We start from the raw sequence: 18,275 nt of genomic DNA on the forward strand, positions 1-18,275 counted from the left end.
TGGCCTGGCTCTCCCAGACAGCATTCAAATGCAGGTTGTCTCGAATTTTTTCAGTAATGTGCTATAACTTACCCTGAATTTAAATGAGAGAGAGGTGTGAATGTGGTTGGGAGTAGCTTACTTCAGAGCTGGTAGCAGTAAAGTGAGTCCATCTCTGCATGCTGCCTTAAAAAAAAGAGAAAACCTTTGTGGCTGGCCCTTATTGTCCCATTAAAACTGGGTCCTCGGGATTCTTCTCCCATTGATATTCAAAATGATTCTAAATGATCACATACATAACTCCCCATGCTGGGAATTTCAAAGGGTTCCCTGCAGCTAGTTCAGTGGGAATTGAAAATGAGTGTTTAACTAAGAACTCGAGCTTATAATTTCTGCTAGCAGAAAAAAGTCAGGAAAGTATCTATCACTTTAATTTAAAATATATTGTGTTTATGAGTTTTTAAAAGCCTGTATCTTTCCTGCAAGTGCATGGATAATGTGGGTTTATCCAGTGATTTATGGCTCTCTGCTTAACAAGACTCCTTGATCCTGTCAACCTCAGTGCACTGTACAAATCCCTTTAACACACCTGATGTACAATGTAATTTAAAGCATGACTAATTTAGTCTTGTCTGCCTTAGGGAGGGAAATCACCAAAAAATGAGCAAATAGTAATTATCCTAAAAGATAATTTGATTACTTCCTTAGAAATGAAGGGCTTTCAGATTGTGTGAGCAAACAATAGCTGCTGCTCATTGATTTCTCTGAAGGTCAAATGTAAATGCACCTGACAATTGATTTAAAGGCAGGATGATAAACAGCAATTATCACACTGAATGTGATACAGCCAGCATTGTGGAATCACTCATCGCCTCTTAAGCACATGTTTGCGACAAACCTCTCGGAGCATGACTGTAACTCCACAACTAAGGGGTGGGAGCAAGAGGCTTGGATGTGGCCACCTGTGAAGCACAAGAAGGAGAAAACCTTTCCTGGCTCTTGGAAAAAGGGAAGGCCCCCTTTTTTAGGGGACTTTTATCATTTCATCAGTGTTACAAGTATGGGAATAAGCAATGGCCACAAGCCAACTGTGTGATGGTTCTGCAATGCACTTGTCTGGTCTAGTAGTCACTTTGGCAGCTGACCAATTGCAGGAGTCAGCAGGTAATTCTAGAAACTTAAACTAATATATAGAACAAAAAAGTTCAAGTAAACCCAAATAAATATTTTGTTTTCCAATTCTGCCAAAAGTTGTACTTACGAAGTGGAATTTTTTATTTATTGAAGTTCCATGATTTGACTCCACTGGTCTTGCGATGCCTCATTTCAACACACAATTACCTTATCAACACTTTTATCTATTTCCACCTGTGGTTTTATGCAACTTTTGCACAAGGAGATTGAAGTGAAATGGTGCTAAAGGATGCAGACACAGAACAAGAACATATTGTGCTAAATGCGATGCAGTCTTAAAAATACATAATAATAATAATAAATAAATACATTTCCTACACAGTATTAGCAGTAGTTGAAATTAAAATGTTTGCTATCACATTCTGTATTTTTTTTACAATTTAGATTAATAATTTTTTTTTATCTACTTTTTTTGTACAAAATAAAAAAAAATTGCAATTCTAAGAAAGGTACCAATTGAAGCAAGTGGGAAAATACATTGATCACTGATAAAACTACTGACATGTGTAATTTATAACATTATCTCTATTATTCATGGGGATGTAACTTTAACACAGGAGCCAACTAAAAGTTGTTGCATATTAAGAAACCCCCTTCATGGTAATAGCAGTCTCTCATGGCAGTGGCCTCCCCCAGCAGGACAATGCAGGTCACCTTACTGCAATAACCGCTCAGGAACAGCCCGAGAAACGTGACAAAGACACTAAGATGTTGACCTAACCTCTAAATTTCACACTTCCCCAATCTGACTGAACATCTGCTCGATGAGACAAACTAACCAGAGCCACGGAGGCCCCACTACGAAACCCGTACGACCTGAAGGATCCACTGTCAGTGTCCCAGAGACAGACGCTTAACGGCAACCGTAGAGGTTATGTCAATGCTCCAACAGATCAGAGCTGCTTTGGTGGAACAAGGAAAAGCGTACACAACATCAGGAAGGTTTTTTTTTAATCACTGGATCCATGTGTGAATTTACCCTGAACCAAAAAAGTCAGTTAGAAGAGTTGGTGTACCTAAAAACAAAACAAAAACGTGTGCTGATGTGAAAAAGTAGGAAAAACAGAAAAGAGAAAAAAATCCTGATGAAACCATGAAAATCAATCAACGCAGGTTGACGCTGGAAAAGTGTAACAAGAGAGAGCTTTGTGAATGAGGAGAAAAGTTTCCGTCTAGTTCACGAGGTTTGGAAGAGGGATGAGTGGGGGGGGGGGGGGCAACCACTCAAGAGTTGGGATAAGGTTACCCACACAGATTAGCTGAAAAGAGAGAGGGAGTGAGAAAAAACAAGCAAGCAAGGTAAAGGTCTTAGTTTACCTGCCTTGCTGTGCTTGGCAGCCAATGAAAGTGCTTTCAAGCCTGGTGCCTGAAATGAATGAATGAATCCACTGCAGCCAAATTTGTCAATGATATTTAAATTTTTATGAAAATGAAGAGAACTGTTTTAGCCAGGGGCTACAAAGTGGCGATGATGTTACTTAGACGACTCCCAGAGTCCTCCCAAGCCTTTGAATTTGAACCTCGCCGCTTCCGTGCAGTTATGCGTGTCTGTCTGCAGCAACGAGACTGTGGGAATGTCACCGAGGATATCTCATTGAAGCTGAAGGAGGAGGCATCTGAGGGCGGGCGAGCGCTCAGCAGTTCAAAGGAACCTAGCAGCCATTTAAGGCTTGATAAAAGAACTTGGCAGATCAGTAAGTGAAGCCCAATGTACTACATTAGTGTCAGGACCCCCTCCGCGTCCCTCCCACTTTGCACTTTCATCTCTGACACGGACATATTGACTTAAAGGAAAGGAGGGGTGCCCGGGACACGAAGGAGGGGTCAGTAGTTGTGGTGTGTGTCGAGGGGGTGCATGTGTCCCATTCAGTGCCCAAGGTGAAGCGATTGATGCCGAGGGGTGACCACTGACTCATATAAGCCACCCAGAAGCCTTTTTTAAACTAGAAGTCACAGGCCGACAAGCATGTGAGACCTAAATGGGACGGCCCCTTTCCTCTCATCTCCCTAAAACTCAGCCTCACCCCATTAGTGTATGCTGACCCTACCCCCGCCTCTGCACACACCCACGCGCACACACACAAACATCCTTTTTCACACTGGTGATCATGCCCCGCTGCTGGTTACCAAAAGTCCAATTGCTAACGTGGCTCCAGGTCATAAAGGGGTCGCGACACCTTGACATTGTGGAGGGTGACAGAGAAAGGAGCCAGAGGAGGGAGGGTTCAGAGAGCTCTACCTCTGAGACCTTTCAAGTATCACCTGAGGAAGAAGGAGAGGGGGGGAGGGACTGCTTTGGTAATTTGTCCCCCGTCACACGTTGTTTGCACGGACTCATTAAGGACCATTTAGGTTTTGCCTTGAAGAGAAGCTGCCCAAAAATTTGGGTGCAGGCCGTGGGAGGTAAGGGTTAAAAATGAAAGCATCGCTCTTCAACAAATTATCTCCACGCACTACATTACACGTCGAACATATTATCTTTTCCATTAGCTTTGGTCGTCTGTTTGACATTAATGATGATTTGCTCCAAAGCGATCCAGCGGGGAGTCTAAAGTTGTCCAAAAACATAAACACAAGTTTGGGCTTTTTTGTTGCTAGTTGCTAACATATGCTATAACCTTTTGTGACTACATGCATTTTGAAGACCTCACTAGACTATTCATGCCTGGATTAATTCTTTGGCTATTGCCTAGCAAAGACAAACTGCCAAAATGTGTCACAATCCTACAGTTGAATAACAATCAGCCGGCAGAATTCATGTGTTCTAAGTTTTTGGCCCGCATTTGACAGATAAATGTCAACTCCCTTGGACAAGCAAAGGTAATCAAAAAGTCGTGTTTCTGTTCGCAGACTTTTGTTGAACAATATGAGTGCTTTAATGACATAATAAGCCTTCAGAGCTGGGTGGACTAGTGGTGAAAGTTTGGGAAGTTAAATGATGTAAGTGTTTCTTGTCAGCTCTTTAATTTTTTTTTCCTCCCTGAATTGAACAGCCTCAAAATTGTTTTCTTGGATGGCCACAATTACCGAATTAAGGGGCTGCTTTGTTTGTAATGTGGCATAAAATTGCTTAGAGACTCGCAAACTGGCCAGGTTTGACTCATTCACACAAAATGTGTGGTTATTTGACAGCTACTAAAAACACTTAGGCCCCCTGCCGTGTTTAAACGAATCCTGAACCCTTGATGGATCACAATTTATAGATGCCATTAAAGAGACAAAGGCTCTAAGTAAATTAAAAATCTACTTTAGAACAGCTTTGAAAAGGTGATACTTTCTAATCAAATGGAAGCCCACCAAGAGTGTGACCTAAACTCGCCTTTATATTTTGATGAGGACTTTGGTTTTACCTCATTACCTTCAAGCTGGGAGGGTTAGGAGATGTACTCCTGAAACCTGTCAGACTAACATTTATCTGATTACTGTGTAGTGTAAAAAAGAAAAAAAAGGACTTGCTTGGGTGTAGCTGGTCCGCTCTGGTCTTATGCGGTCCTATAAGGTTCAAGGCCTTGTAGAAATAAACATAATTTTTAAATAATAATAATATTATATCTTTTTTTTTACAGTTAGAATTTTTTTTTTACATACTTAAAAAGGAAACCTGTTTTTAAAGCTGGACTCCATCGAAAAACAGTATCATGGAGCAACTTTTCACAACTGACAAGAGGGATAAAACCTGAAATAGATCAGTTTCCAGAATCCACCCAGACCACCTACAACGTTCTACTTGTATAATGCAAGTTTCTACAACTGAGAATATAATGGAGGAAATATATCATGCTTTCCCTCAAAATATTAGGAGAATACATGATTTGTTTAAAAATAATAATATTAAGAAAACATGTTTTCCAGTTTCTAGCACACAGGATTGCTGATACTTTCGCTTTGTAGCTTGGAGGTAAAGCGTTACTGTTGTGTCATTGGTGAATCAACTTTAAAAATAAACGTCTTTGACATTTTAAAGCTGGTCTGTTTTCAAATGTGAGCTTCACTGGGAACAGTCCTCTGTTCCCAGTCATGAAAGAATCTTCAGGAGCTGAAGTGGAGTCTCTTCTTGTGCCGTCTCTGCGGTGCTAAGCTAGCCTGAACCTGCAGTTCCACTCATCCTAACCGCTGAGCCCAATCCATTCCCTTGTCTAGCACCTCTTCAGAGGCCGCTTGCCCCTTTGTTCTGACAATGCACAAACGACCATTCAAATAGGGCAACTCTGTAATCAGTGAAATACTAGCCTCTGGGCTTCTTAGAATAGGGAAAAAAACAGGCAAGGAGAGAGCAGAAAGAGTGAGAGAAAATCCATCCATGACCAATCAACTCTAACTACCTGTCTGGCTTTTTTAGCTGCAGATGTTATTTGAAAAGGGGAGCGGGGGGTACCCATTCCAGATGTAAAATGTACAAAAGGAAGGCAGGCTGGTACCTCCACCCACAGAGAAAAAGGCTGGACTCATCCACACCCAACCATTTTTGATATGGCTAAAGTCTGTGTTCTTGCCTACGCCATTTCCTTCAAGCAAATATGTGATGTGTTACATCATCTTGCACTGAAATGAAAGATAAAATATGACTGATGCAGTTTCACTGTCAACGCATGCTGAGATATCGCTGAACCATTCCTTGAAGTACTTCAGATGGATCCTTTCTACATCAATTATGCAGGTAAAAGTATAATTAAATCATAAGACGTTAGTTCCTAATTGCTCCGGTTTGCTTGTCTTGTTTAGTCCAAAGGTAACAAATATAAAACGTGCAAACATGCATTGTTGTTCCTTATATATTACATAAGTTGATGATCCAATTTATAGCTACTGTTGTACTATTAACATAGTGTTCTGCAGCATTGTGACTGCATGCAAGCTGCAAAATGATTGTTAAACTTGAACATGCAAATTTGTATACACTAATACTGTTTAAACGATGGCATTAAAATAAACTAAACAAGATACACGAGAGTAAAAGCATTTAGGTTTCGGGTTGGTACTCGGTTTTTATTATGTTCATAATTTGTCCTTGTGTCATGCAAGACAAATAAATACATTAGTAAAGTAAAAAAGAAAAAAAAAGAAGTTAAACCAGTAAATCAAGTTAGTGCTGGTAAAAGTGTGTCGTAGGTCAAGAAATGCATTAGCTTAAACCGAATAAAGAATGGGGGGATTTAGTATCGCCACTTACAAGTCCTCCTTCCTCTGAACTTCTCTTGTGAAACCACTTTTCAAATTATAATCGCTTATAGCTTTGAAGCTACTCTCACCTGTGTATAGGAGGCCACACTGTTGAGTGAGTGCGTGGGTTTGAAGGTTTGTTGTGTTCCAGATTTCAGAGGCACTTTTAGCAACTTTTAGTGCAGTGTCTCTGCATTCCTGCTAATGTGATAAACACTTTAATCTGTAGTAAATATTCTTTTCTCTGTTACTTTTGTTGCTCTTAATTAATGTATGAAATAAAGTAACAGCAATAAAAAAAGAACATTATCTCATTGTATGTGTTGACTTTTACTTCATGCAAATTACAGTCGACTTCATGTTAACGTCTATGGTTATTTGCTGTCGTTGGACAACCAGAGAGCTGGAACAGTAGCTAAAACAATCAGTCATTACAAAGAGTCGCATCTTGCTTTACATACAAAATAGAAGCCTTCACTTTGTTAAAATGAATACACTAAGGAGCTGTGAAAGATGTCAGATGAGACAACGTGCAAGGTGTGTAATGGCCTCACAGAGCTTGGGGGCTAAAGTCATTACCGTTATCAGCTTTTTGAAGTTTGGGGACTGACAAATTACCTTGTTGAACTTTATTAGTCTGAATGAGGCTTGTCTGTCAAATATCTGATAAAAGGCTGCCCGAGGCTGCTGTTGGACTGATCCTGGACAGATAAGTGCATGTGAAACAGATAAATGTAAATTCAGTAGAGTGAACCTGTGATGTGGTGATAAATTAACATTAAAGTTATGTAAAACAGCTGATTTCAGTTTACAAAGACTCATAATACTAATAATGTTTGTCCTTCAGCAACATTTTCATGTATTAAGCCATCATTCACACTGAATACTGTAACTTGTTACTAAGCATTTTTACACAGTATTGGTTTACTGGGATGCAGTAACACTGAGTGGAGTTCTTTAGTGGCTGACACTCAGGCAGACTGCAGAGAAACACTAAACCTCAGTTATGTTTTTCAGTTTTTCAGACACATATCTTACTCTTATCTTGAACTAACATATTTATTTAATGAAAATAGAGATGTGAGAGTCCGTTCATTTACTTTCCATGTCTTATCTTAAGCTTTTTTCATACGTGAACTCCAGCCCTGAACTCTTCTAGGACTTACTCAACAAAGGCACATGTGAGAACAAAAATGTCTGTCACAGCCAGATCGCACATTAGCCAGTCTTTAACTTGCCAACTCTCTAGTACAAAGTCTGTTTGGTATCGGATAGTGCCAGTGGACCAATTAATATTCTGGAGTACTCTTGGCATTAAATGTCCCACTTCCTGCACACTCTACTCAGGTAAATCTCCCTTTAAATACACAGAATAGTATACAGTAATAGAAATGTGCCTGAGATAGGTATACAGTACTGTTTATTTCATTAACCATACTTAGTATCAGCTAAGTCTGTCTTAATTTTAACACAACAGTGGAAAGAAATATGAACCACATCCTTGCCATATTATAACCCTTATCCGACAGACATCCAAGACTTCTGAGATATCTAGTTTTGTTCCTTCTCTTTATTTAGGTTCAAAAAGTGTTCACTCTAGGATTCAGGATATCAGGGTTATCAGGCTGTGACAGTTATAGGGGCCTCTTGACATAACTCTGATCAACCAAACTTCTGCAGGACATCTGCAGTTGAGAGCTTTCTAAAGTGGGGAGCTGGATGCCACCATGCACGGGTGGGATGCTGACAAGTTGAAAGGTGGGCCTGGACAGGAAAGGATGTGACAGTGGAGTTCACCACCAATGGGAGCAGCGCAAAAACAACAAAAAAAACCCCATCAAAGATCAAAAAGTGGCTGCAGGGAACAGTTTATATCGTAACACTACGTTTCTGTTCAGCTATTTGCATGTTACCTCACTCTTCTCCATAGCCTTCTGAAGGACAAACAACGGCATAAAGGGAAAGTAGCCCACAAACTGGTTGTTCGTCATTTTTCTGGCTCTACCCACTGGTGACAGTAATGCAGATGATGATCTGCAAAAACTGCCAATAGCTTCTGCACAGAGCAAACGCACACCCATGCTGGTCCCTTGAGATTTAGACCAGTACGCATCTTTGTATCCTTTACTAAGGTAGTCTTCAGAACTGAAGGATTAGTGAATAGTCCTACTAGACCCAGGCTGAAGGCTCTAAAGAGTCAGGGATCCACTTGTATTAAGAAGCTGGAAACGATCACAATAAACCAAATGGGAAAAAACACAAGCGTAAAGATACCAACTGAACTCAAAAAGACTCCGACTGTACAACGTGAAGCAACATTACCAACATGACAGATAAAATAAACAAAACATGATTCATAATGACCTTAAAGAGATGCAAAATGACACAAGGTGAAGTTAACTATTTGCACGATACTCAGATGAAGATGCAAAACACATTTCATATGTTTATATTTCCATGGTTTCTGGTTGATCTGTGTCTCACTCTGAGTGTTGGGGGTATTTTAGGTGTCCGTGTTTTCTGATCTGTCTATACCTGAGGCCAATATAATGTTGCCCCTTACCACACGGCCTCCAGGGTCACGGAGTAGATTAGATTAGATTAGATTAGATAGAACTTTATTAATCCCTCGGGTGGGTTCCTCTGGGAAATTCGATTTCCAAAAAAGCACAGCACCGACAGAAGTTACAGAGTTACAGAATATTATATATATATATATATATATATATATATATATATATATACAGTGGGGCAAAAAAGTATTTAGTCAGCCACCGATTGTGCAAGTTCCCCGACCTAAAATGATGACAGAGGTCAGTAATTTGCACCAGAGGTACACTTCAACTGTGAGAGACAGAATGTGAAAAAAAAATCCATGAATCCACATAGTAGGATTTGTAAAGAATTTATTTGTAAATCAGGGTGGAAAATAAGTATTTGGTCAATAACAAAAATACAACTCAATACTTTGTAACATAACCTTTGTTGGCAATAACAGAGGTCAAACGTTTACTATAGGTCTTTACCAGGTTTGCACACACAGTAGCTGGTATTTTGGCCCATTCCTCCATGCAGATCTTCTCGAGAGCAGTGATGTTTTGGGGCTGTCGCCGAGCAACACGGACTTTCAACTCCCGCCACAGATTTTCTATGGGGTTGAGGTCTGGAGACTGGCTAGGCCACTCCAGGACTTTCAAATGCTTCTTACGGAGCCACTCCTTTGTTGCCCGGGCGGTGTGTTTTGGATCATTGTCATGTTGGGAGACCCAGCCTCGTTTCATCTTCAAAGTTCTCACTGATGGAAGGAGGTTTTGGCTCAAAATCTCACGATACATGGCCCCATTCATTCTGTCCTTAACACGGATCAGTCGTCCTGTCCCCTTGGCAGAAAAACAGCCCCATAGCATGATGTTTCCACCCCCATGCTTCACAGTAGGTATGGTGTTCTTGGGATGCAACTCAGTATTCTTCTTCCTCCAAACATGACGAGTTGAGTTTATACCAAAAAGTTCTACTTTGGTTTCATCTGACCACATGACATTCTCCCAATCCTCTGCTGTATCATCCATGTGCTCTCTGGCAAACTTCAGACGGGCCTGGACATGCACTGGCTTCAGCAGCGGAACACGTCTGGCACTGCGGGATTTGATTCCCTGCCGTTGTAGTGTGTTACTGATGGTGACCTTTGTTACTTTGGTCCCAGCTCTCTGCAGGTCATTCACCAGGTCCCCCCGTGTGGTTCTGGGATCTTTGCTCACCGTTCTCATGATCATTTTGACCCCACGGGATCAGATCTTGCGTGGAGCCCCAGATCGAGGGAGATTATCAGTGGTCTTGTATGTCTTCCATTTTCTGATGATTGCTCCCACAGTTGATTTTTTCACACCAAGCTGCTTGCCTATTGTAGATTCACTCTTCCCAGTCTGGTGCAGGTCTACAATACTTTTCCTGGTGTCCTTCGAAAGCTCTTTGGTCTTGGCCATGGCAGCGTTTGGAGTCTGACTGTTTGAGGCTGTGGACAGGTGTCTTTTATACAGATGATGAGTTCAAACAGGTGCCATTCATACAGGTAACGAGTGGGGGACAGAAAAGCTTCTTACAGAAGACGTTACAGGTCTGTGAGAGCCAGAGATTTTCCTTGTTTGAGGTGACCAAATACTTATTTTCCACCCTGATTTACGAATAAATTCTTTACAAATCCTACCATGTGGATTCATGGATTTTTTTTTCACATTCTGTCTCTCACAGTTGAAGTGTACCTCTGGTGCAAATTACTGACCTCTGTCATCATTTTAAGTGGGGGAACTTGCACAATCGGTGGCTGACTAAATACTTTTTTGCCCCACTATATATATATATATATATATACACACACACACACACACACACACACACATATATACATGTATACAATGTATACATGTATATAATGTATATAAGTATACAATGAAAATAGCGCATATTTAAAACCAAGCCATACCCAGGAACTGCAGTCTTTCACAAGCAGAAGACATTAAGGATGAAATCATTTCGAGAAACAAACTAAGTGCATTCCCATACGTATCTACCCACTGCCTACCCCGGGCTTTCCAGCTGTCAGTCTAATCACTCTGCTTCACCACCGATTTATTCGTGGCGTTTACTAGATGCTTAAAGCAAAGGGGTCAAAGTTTTCAAAGGCAGACCTAATAATAGCTTTGACAAAACAGGTTGGGGCATAACCAGAAATAATAGAAATGTTAATAATTTAAGAGCAAGCTGAAGGCAATAGCTTTATAACTTCCTTGAGAATATAACAGGAAATGCAAACTGAGAGTGCAAGAAGACGTCTTGTAGGCTGCTCAGTGCGAAGAGGATCCTTATAACCGAATCATCCCGAGTGACATCAAACTTAAGACCAGACAATATAACCAAGGTTTGCCATAATCAGTTTTCCAACCAGAAACTAATGAGAATCTTCCAGTCTTCCAACAGGGTAGCGGCTGGATTTACATATAGGATGCAGTCGATTTTGTTTAACTAGATTGGCTACAAACATCTAATTGAAGCCAGGCTGAGATGTTACACTCTTACATGTGATGACGTTTCTTACATGTGATTAAGTTGGCTGCAGTTTCTTTCAGTTTCTTCCAAATATAAACTTAATTGCGCTGCAATCTCACCAACTTCTTGTGCTGATGTGATGAGCTTCATAGTGGGAAAACATGCCCAGACTTCTCAAAAGCAAACATAAAACTGCGTCATATTTTTATCTTCCAAAAAACAATAACCATTAATCTTGCATAAAGACTGACATACTTCAAATTGTAATGTACTAGTGAGGTATACTGTATATCAAAGTGTAGCGCAGTACTGTAGGTCTATTTAGATTTGTTGTCTTCTCAAAATGTATTTATGGCCAAATAAACAAATAAATCAATCAAGAAGATAGACACATGAATACGTGGGATATAAAGGTTTATGTGGCTTCTCTTTCACAGCCCCAGCCCTCAAATTCCTCCGGCAGAGTCACTGTAAGAAGTCTCTCGACTGCATTAGCGGAAAAAAGCTCCCAGTTTGTGGGCAGAGGAATGCAGCTCGCATCTTTGCCATAGCAGCCGTAAAGGTAATGTGCTCGCGTGTTGGCGCTTGTCGAGGAGAGTGCACCTCCCTCTTCTGTATTAATAACCGCATGTCCTATTGCTGTATCAACTGGGCTCTGTTTTACTAGGCCTGGGTTTGCTTATGGGAAGACAAGATGATGAACGCCCCACACCTCTTCCTTTAATTTACACAATAACTTCCCCCAAAGTCTGTTTCACTGAAGTATTCCCCGTCCATGAATTAAAAACACCCATACAACCCCCACTATGTCATCCCCCACATATTATAAATGTCAGGAGCATACTTTAGCAAAGAAAAAAAATACACGTGGTGTAAAGAGGATCAGCAAGAGTATTGCATTTATGACTGAGTACGAGGACATTTTGTGCACAACAAAAATAGTTAAAAATAGATCTGTTTACCTTTCAGAGTATTAAATTATGCTGCCAGTGAGTTCACAAATCTTGACAGGAAAAGAGCTGACTGCTCCTTTTTTTTTTGGGGGGGGGGGGGGGGGTTGAAAAAAATGTTTATATAAGAGCATCACCCTTGACAATTGACTTATACATAGAAGGAATTGTTATTAAGATACAGTCAACTGTCAGAATCGTGCTGTGAAAGAGAAAATCACCGGTGATGACAATGATGGCTTCCTTTCTGTCTAATATAAACATACCAGCATGATCACTTTTTCCCCCTAGGGCAAAGTCATTGTTCCATTTTGAAAGCTCTCTGTGAATGCTTGAAACGCTGCCTTGATATTTTTTCCCTCTGCTCTTTATTTGCTTGTAGCCAGGTGATGTGCCAACCTGTCACATCAAGCACACACAGCCTTATTTCCTCAGAGCAAAGGTCAAAACAATCGTCACGGGATGGGTGTGTGTGTGCGTGTGCATGTGCGTGGGGGGGTTATAGATCACACTCACGAGTTTTAGTTTGATAAATTAAGTTCAAACCAACTGCAGAAAGAGTCTCTCTCAAACCTTTCTGTAACAAATAAACGACCTATTTGCAGAAGCAAGAGATCTAAAATTTATGTGTGAAAACAAAAGATTTTGAATCCGTCTAAATGAAACGTCTAAAAGGTCTAGGCTGTTGTTCTATTTTGGATATTACGTGAAGTTGAGCTGGTTTGATCGTGGATAATAACATGCTAATCAAAACCTAAAACAAAAACAGACCTTTTTTTCTGTCCCAAATCATGTCACATCATATTACATGACTGAAAAAGCTAAAAGACCAAAAAAGAACGTTATATTTCCCTGCCACTTGGGGCCGCCAAAGTGTAGATGTGTTGGTTAAGAAATGTTTCATTACTGCATGTCCTATTTTCGAAGGACAAATACATTTCCAATGTCTCTCTAACCTAACAACAACAGAAATTACAAGTTATAATACTGACCACATGTGTTATCTACAAAAACGTTACATAGGGTTAGAACATAATAACATCTGCTGGAAAGGGTTTAGAAAAAAAACTCAACACACAGATGTCTCTAAAATCACACATCCCTTTGGGTCATAAGAAAAAAGAGGGCGGAAATGTACATGCCTGCAGAGACATGACCTTACATTTCTTTCCACCAGAGACAGTGCATGAAAATATTGTCCTCGGTTAGATGTCCTGCAGGTAAACCCCAGGTAAAACACAATCTGACTGATGAAGCCTGATTTGACTGGACTCACAAAGTCTCGCTGAACTTCTCGTGTCAGCAATGCGCTACTAAATATTGGCAGTCATTCTAAAAGAAATAAATTTTAAAAAAATTAAAAATTGCAAGAACAATCAAAGTAGACATTTCTAAAGAAACTAAATAAATAAAGTGGTTGTGCTTGCCATCACTGCTTCTAGCTATCAAAACTGAAGCTGTAGAAGTACAGACTTGGCCGTTGTGAGTAGAGTGATATAGTCAATCTGACAGTAGTGCTAGCATTCCCTGAAGGCAGTTTAAAGAACAGTGTAGAATGAGATTGCATAATCCATCCTTCAGTCTCATGGAAAAGAGAGCCTGATCTCTGAGAAAGATACTGACACTTCCAAGTTGTCTTTAGAGAAGCATGTGGAGTAACGCTCTTGGCAGAAACGCAGGTGATTGTATGAAATGGAAATTTGTAGCTTAATTGATACTAGTTGCTACAAGCCGTAATAACAGAGAAAGTGATGAGGGAGTGACAAGGCATGTAGGAATTTTAAAAAAATGGATATGAAAGTTTGCATTGTGATACATTTTTGAATAGATTTAACAGACTTTTTCGTTTTTGGTCTTCTCATAAAAAATTCAAACAGTAGAAGACTTTAGACCTGCATGCAGAAGGCATGCAAATGTGAAATGTGCTTACAAAGCTTGAATAAAAGGCACCCGCAAACTGGCAAACACAGACAATCACAATTTATGTTGCATAAGGTTTAAATATTACACGTTGTGCTCATTTCCACCTTCTTATTTTTATTACTGAACTCTCAAAATAATTATTGTGTATCTCATAGCGCAGTCCCTCCTTTCATTTTCTCCCTGTAAGTCAGCTCTCATCTGGCTGACTGCACCCCAGAAACAGAACAGCAGGTGAGTGCACTGTGTCTCTGAGATGACCAGATTTGGGTTAACGCCGCTCAATGGCATCACACAGAGCCAAGAGTAGAAATACTGTCTGAAATTGAGAGTTTCATGAAGTCTTGAATCTGAGCTTTTGGCTATGGAGTACTCGCACATATGCAAAACTTATTATTTCAAACTTTGGTCATGTTTAATCCACTATTGTAATTGTATATATACAAGAGAAAGTATGGTAAAGCAAAGAGGGTCTTTTAAAATATAACTGCTGGAGCTCAAGCAGAAGCTGCCAAACTATCGTAAGGATCCGATAAGCCTCTGGCTTGTCTAGATATATATTGCATTGTATCTGCCAGAAATATTCAGTTCTGCCATGGTTTAGCGATCAAGTAAATCCAGGTGAAAGCTGCAGAATGCTAATTCTTCTTTCAATAATACAATAATATAAAGGAAAGCAAAAGAAAAAAAGTGGAAAATGTAAGAAATGACAGAAATAGATGGAGAAACGTGCTGAAAATAAAATGGTTAATATCCTGAACCAGGAAAAATGATTATCCACTTTAGTTTGCATCCATCCATTCTCATCCGCTTTATCCGAGGCCGGGTCGCGGGGGCAGCAGCCTAAGCAAAGAGGCCCAGACCTCCATCTCCTCAGCCACCTCCTCCAGTTTATCCGGGGGAACACCAAGGCGTTCCCAGGCCAGCTGAGAGATATAATCTCTCCAGCGTGTCCTGGGTCTGCCCCGGGGCCTCCTCCCGGTGGGACATGCCTGGAACACCTCGCCCAGGAGGCGCCCAGGGGGCATCCTTGTCAGATGTCCGAACCACCTCAGCTGGCTCCTTTCGATGTGGAGCAGCAGCGGCTCTACTCTGAGCCCCTCCCGGATGGCCGAACTTCTCACCCTATCTCTAAGGGAGAGGCCAGCCACCCTTCGGAGGAAGCTCATTTCAGCCGCTTGTATCCGCGATTTCGTTCTTTGGTAGTTCGCATTATTTCTAATATAATTTTGCTCTGAAGTTTTGTTCAGCCTAGTTCTGTTAAACTACGTGTATTTGGGGTTAAACTCTGTTACTGGTCAACTGTATAACACGACATCCTGGTTTGTGTTACAAAAGTATTCAGTTTCCTCAAAAGACGTTTTGAACTATTTAAGGTCCCTCTGTTTTTTTTTTCAAGGTTTTACAGCAGATTGTTTGAATGTAGAAGAACAGCTTGTGCCTATTAGATGCTATCTACAGTTCCTCCTCTTCCCCACTTCCATTTCATGTGTTGTGAAAACAGTTATTTGTGTACAGTGGTGTCTGACATGCAGCTGTTCGTGTCTTTACGATTTGCAATGAACACAATCTCTGTAGCTTTAAGTAGTATTTTAAAAAATATATTTGTGTATATGTTTTAGCTTCAAGTCCTCTGAAGAGTACAAATACTGGAAGTTATTTACTGCAGATTTCTTAGCCCCATACATTTCTTCACACACACACTATAAGATTGTTAATAAGGCAGATGGTGGTACAGTACCCAGCACAAACAGCCTATGCTGTGTACCGCTTACACTCTCTTCAATGGGGGTACAAATGCACTCAAACAAAACACACCTGTTCTCCTCAGAGCGCAAACACGAACACACACACACAAAGGCAGGATGCAGTCCTCACAGCAGACTGAATTCTGTCCCATATCGCGTGACACCTGGATTAAAGAGAAGGGCAATATTTCCCTAATGGCTGAATGTTGTGGTTGGCTGGCACATGCTGGGTATGGATACCTGCAGTCTCACATGTGTACAGCCCACCTGCTGTGCGTCTGTGTGGTTTAACTCTTATCGTAAGGCACTGACTGACTAATGAAGGATTAAAGGGTCATTTCATTCAAATTAGATAAGTAAAACATATTTCCACTCACCCTGGTGCCATTAAAGTTCGCAGGGTGTTTATATATGAAAGCTTTGAGAAGCCAGTTTCTTATTTCTGCCTTATTCTAAAGCAATGATGCCATTTTAGGGAAAAAAATAGCCCCACTTGCAGAGTTGAGGATATTGAACGTGAAGTTGTGATCACCTGCACTGGAGTAGGGAAGAGCTTTTCGGTGTAGCTGAGCACAAACATCCAAAAACACTAGGCATGGCTGCCCACCCTCCCCACTCCCATTACAGTGAAGATGCGGGCCTGAGTAGGTGTCTCTTTGTCTCAGCATCTCAGATCCTCTCTTTTCTTTGCCGTTTCCCTTTTATGCACAAACACGTGGGCTTTTGAAAAGAGATTCAGGGTTTAACTTTTTCGTTTTTTCTCACTTAACCGCAGTGGTGACACTTTGAACCCTCACGTAGTTGCTAATTACTTAACAAAGCAACTTTTATAGAGGCAGCTGTAGTTGATCACAATACAATTACACCACACCCAAGCCCATCTTTTCATAGGCATGGTTTGCTCAACTGGCACGATATGGATCACCTAGTGAGTACGCTCAATGAGGAACTAGACACCTGCTTCCCTCTGGGCTTTTTGGGCAGAGGCCTTGGTCAAACACAGGTCTCTTTAATGTGTTTAGCAAAGGTCATTCACCTGAGTGAGTACGGTTTAAATCTTCTGTTAAACAGAAAGACTCGGTTCATAGACTTCTTTCTAGCTGTTGTCAAGCATATTTCGTGGAAGTGACTTGGACTGTAGAGGAAGGGAGAGCTGCAGGATGGGTGTTTATTCCCTTTTATACATTTCTGCTTCCTGCAATTTTAAGAGTTATGAAGATCACTAGAACTGGGAAGTGTTCGTGTTTCTTGTCCTTGCATCCTTTTGTTGATTTGTACCATTTAGTTTTTACCTTTTCAAACCGGTTTCTAAAGATGATCTTTGCTTTTAGTGCCCTTCTTTCTTGGTATCTACCTGTCTGATGCCTAATTTACTGGTAATGGATGCCGGTAACTGAAGTGGAATTAAATACTGCAAGTCAATACTCCTATTTTCTTGCCACACTTAGAGAAAGTTGTAAGCCTACTTCTATAGCACCTATATTTGAACGTGTTTTCAGTGGGATTTCAATGTGCAAGAGTGTGTCAATACCTCCAGGCTGGTTCAGTCAAACCCTGGACTGGAATTCAAGTGAACTACAATAGGGGGATTTCCACGTGCTTCGCAATCGTCTTGTTTGGAACATAAAATTGTGCGTCATCCCGTGGCTGCATCTGCTAGTGCGCCTCACTTCCTCGTGGCTAGGGGGCAAAAACTCTTCAGCTGGCAGTGAAGTAATGCTTGACTCACACTTCAGGTAAAAGCTTAATCAATTTATATCATTATGAGTCTGGCTTTGAAGTTAATGCCTGGACTTCAGTGCCACCCAGTGGAGACTACAAAGGTGGATGGTTCGTCACCTTGGACTTAAATTTCTTTTAACAGCCAGATGTGTGTTGATAATTCTGTGAATGTAGTCAGAACAGATTCTTGCAAATATTTTAAAAGAAACAAAGCGTTCCCTAACCTCAGCTCTTTGGCAATGTTAAGGAACTTTACAAAGGACTGACTCAAAATATAAAGGTTGTGGAACTCTGGTATTTGGAAGCATCAGGAGATATATAATCACAGAGTTTTCATTTAGTCTGTGACAAAAAGACCAAATCTGGCGAATTTTGAAAGGTAATGTAGCCCATATGCTTCATAATTGTTTCTTTATGCTGAAATTTCACAGCCATGTTATCAACAAAGGAAACTAACAATAACATGGATAAATTGCAAACAAATGTAAAAGGTTAATGATAAATGTAGTGTAAAAGTTCATGTAGTGATGAACAACTTAACATGCTTAACATCTGACAG

The sequence above is a fragment of the Aulonocara stuartgranti genome (genome assembly GCF_965226115.1).
Source record: "Aulonocara stuartgranti genome assembly, chromosome: 2".
NCBI classification, from domain to species: Eukaryota; Metazoa; Chordata; class Actinopteri; order Cichliformes; family Cichlidae; genus Aulonocara; species Aulonocara stuartgranti.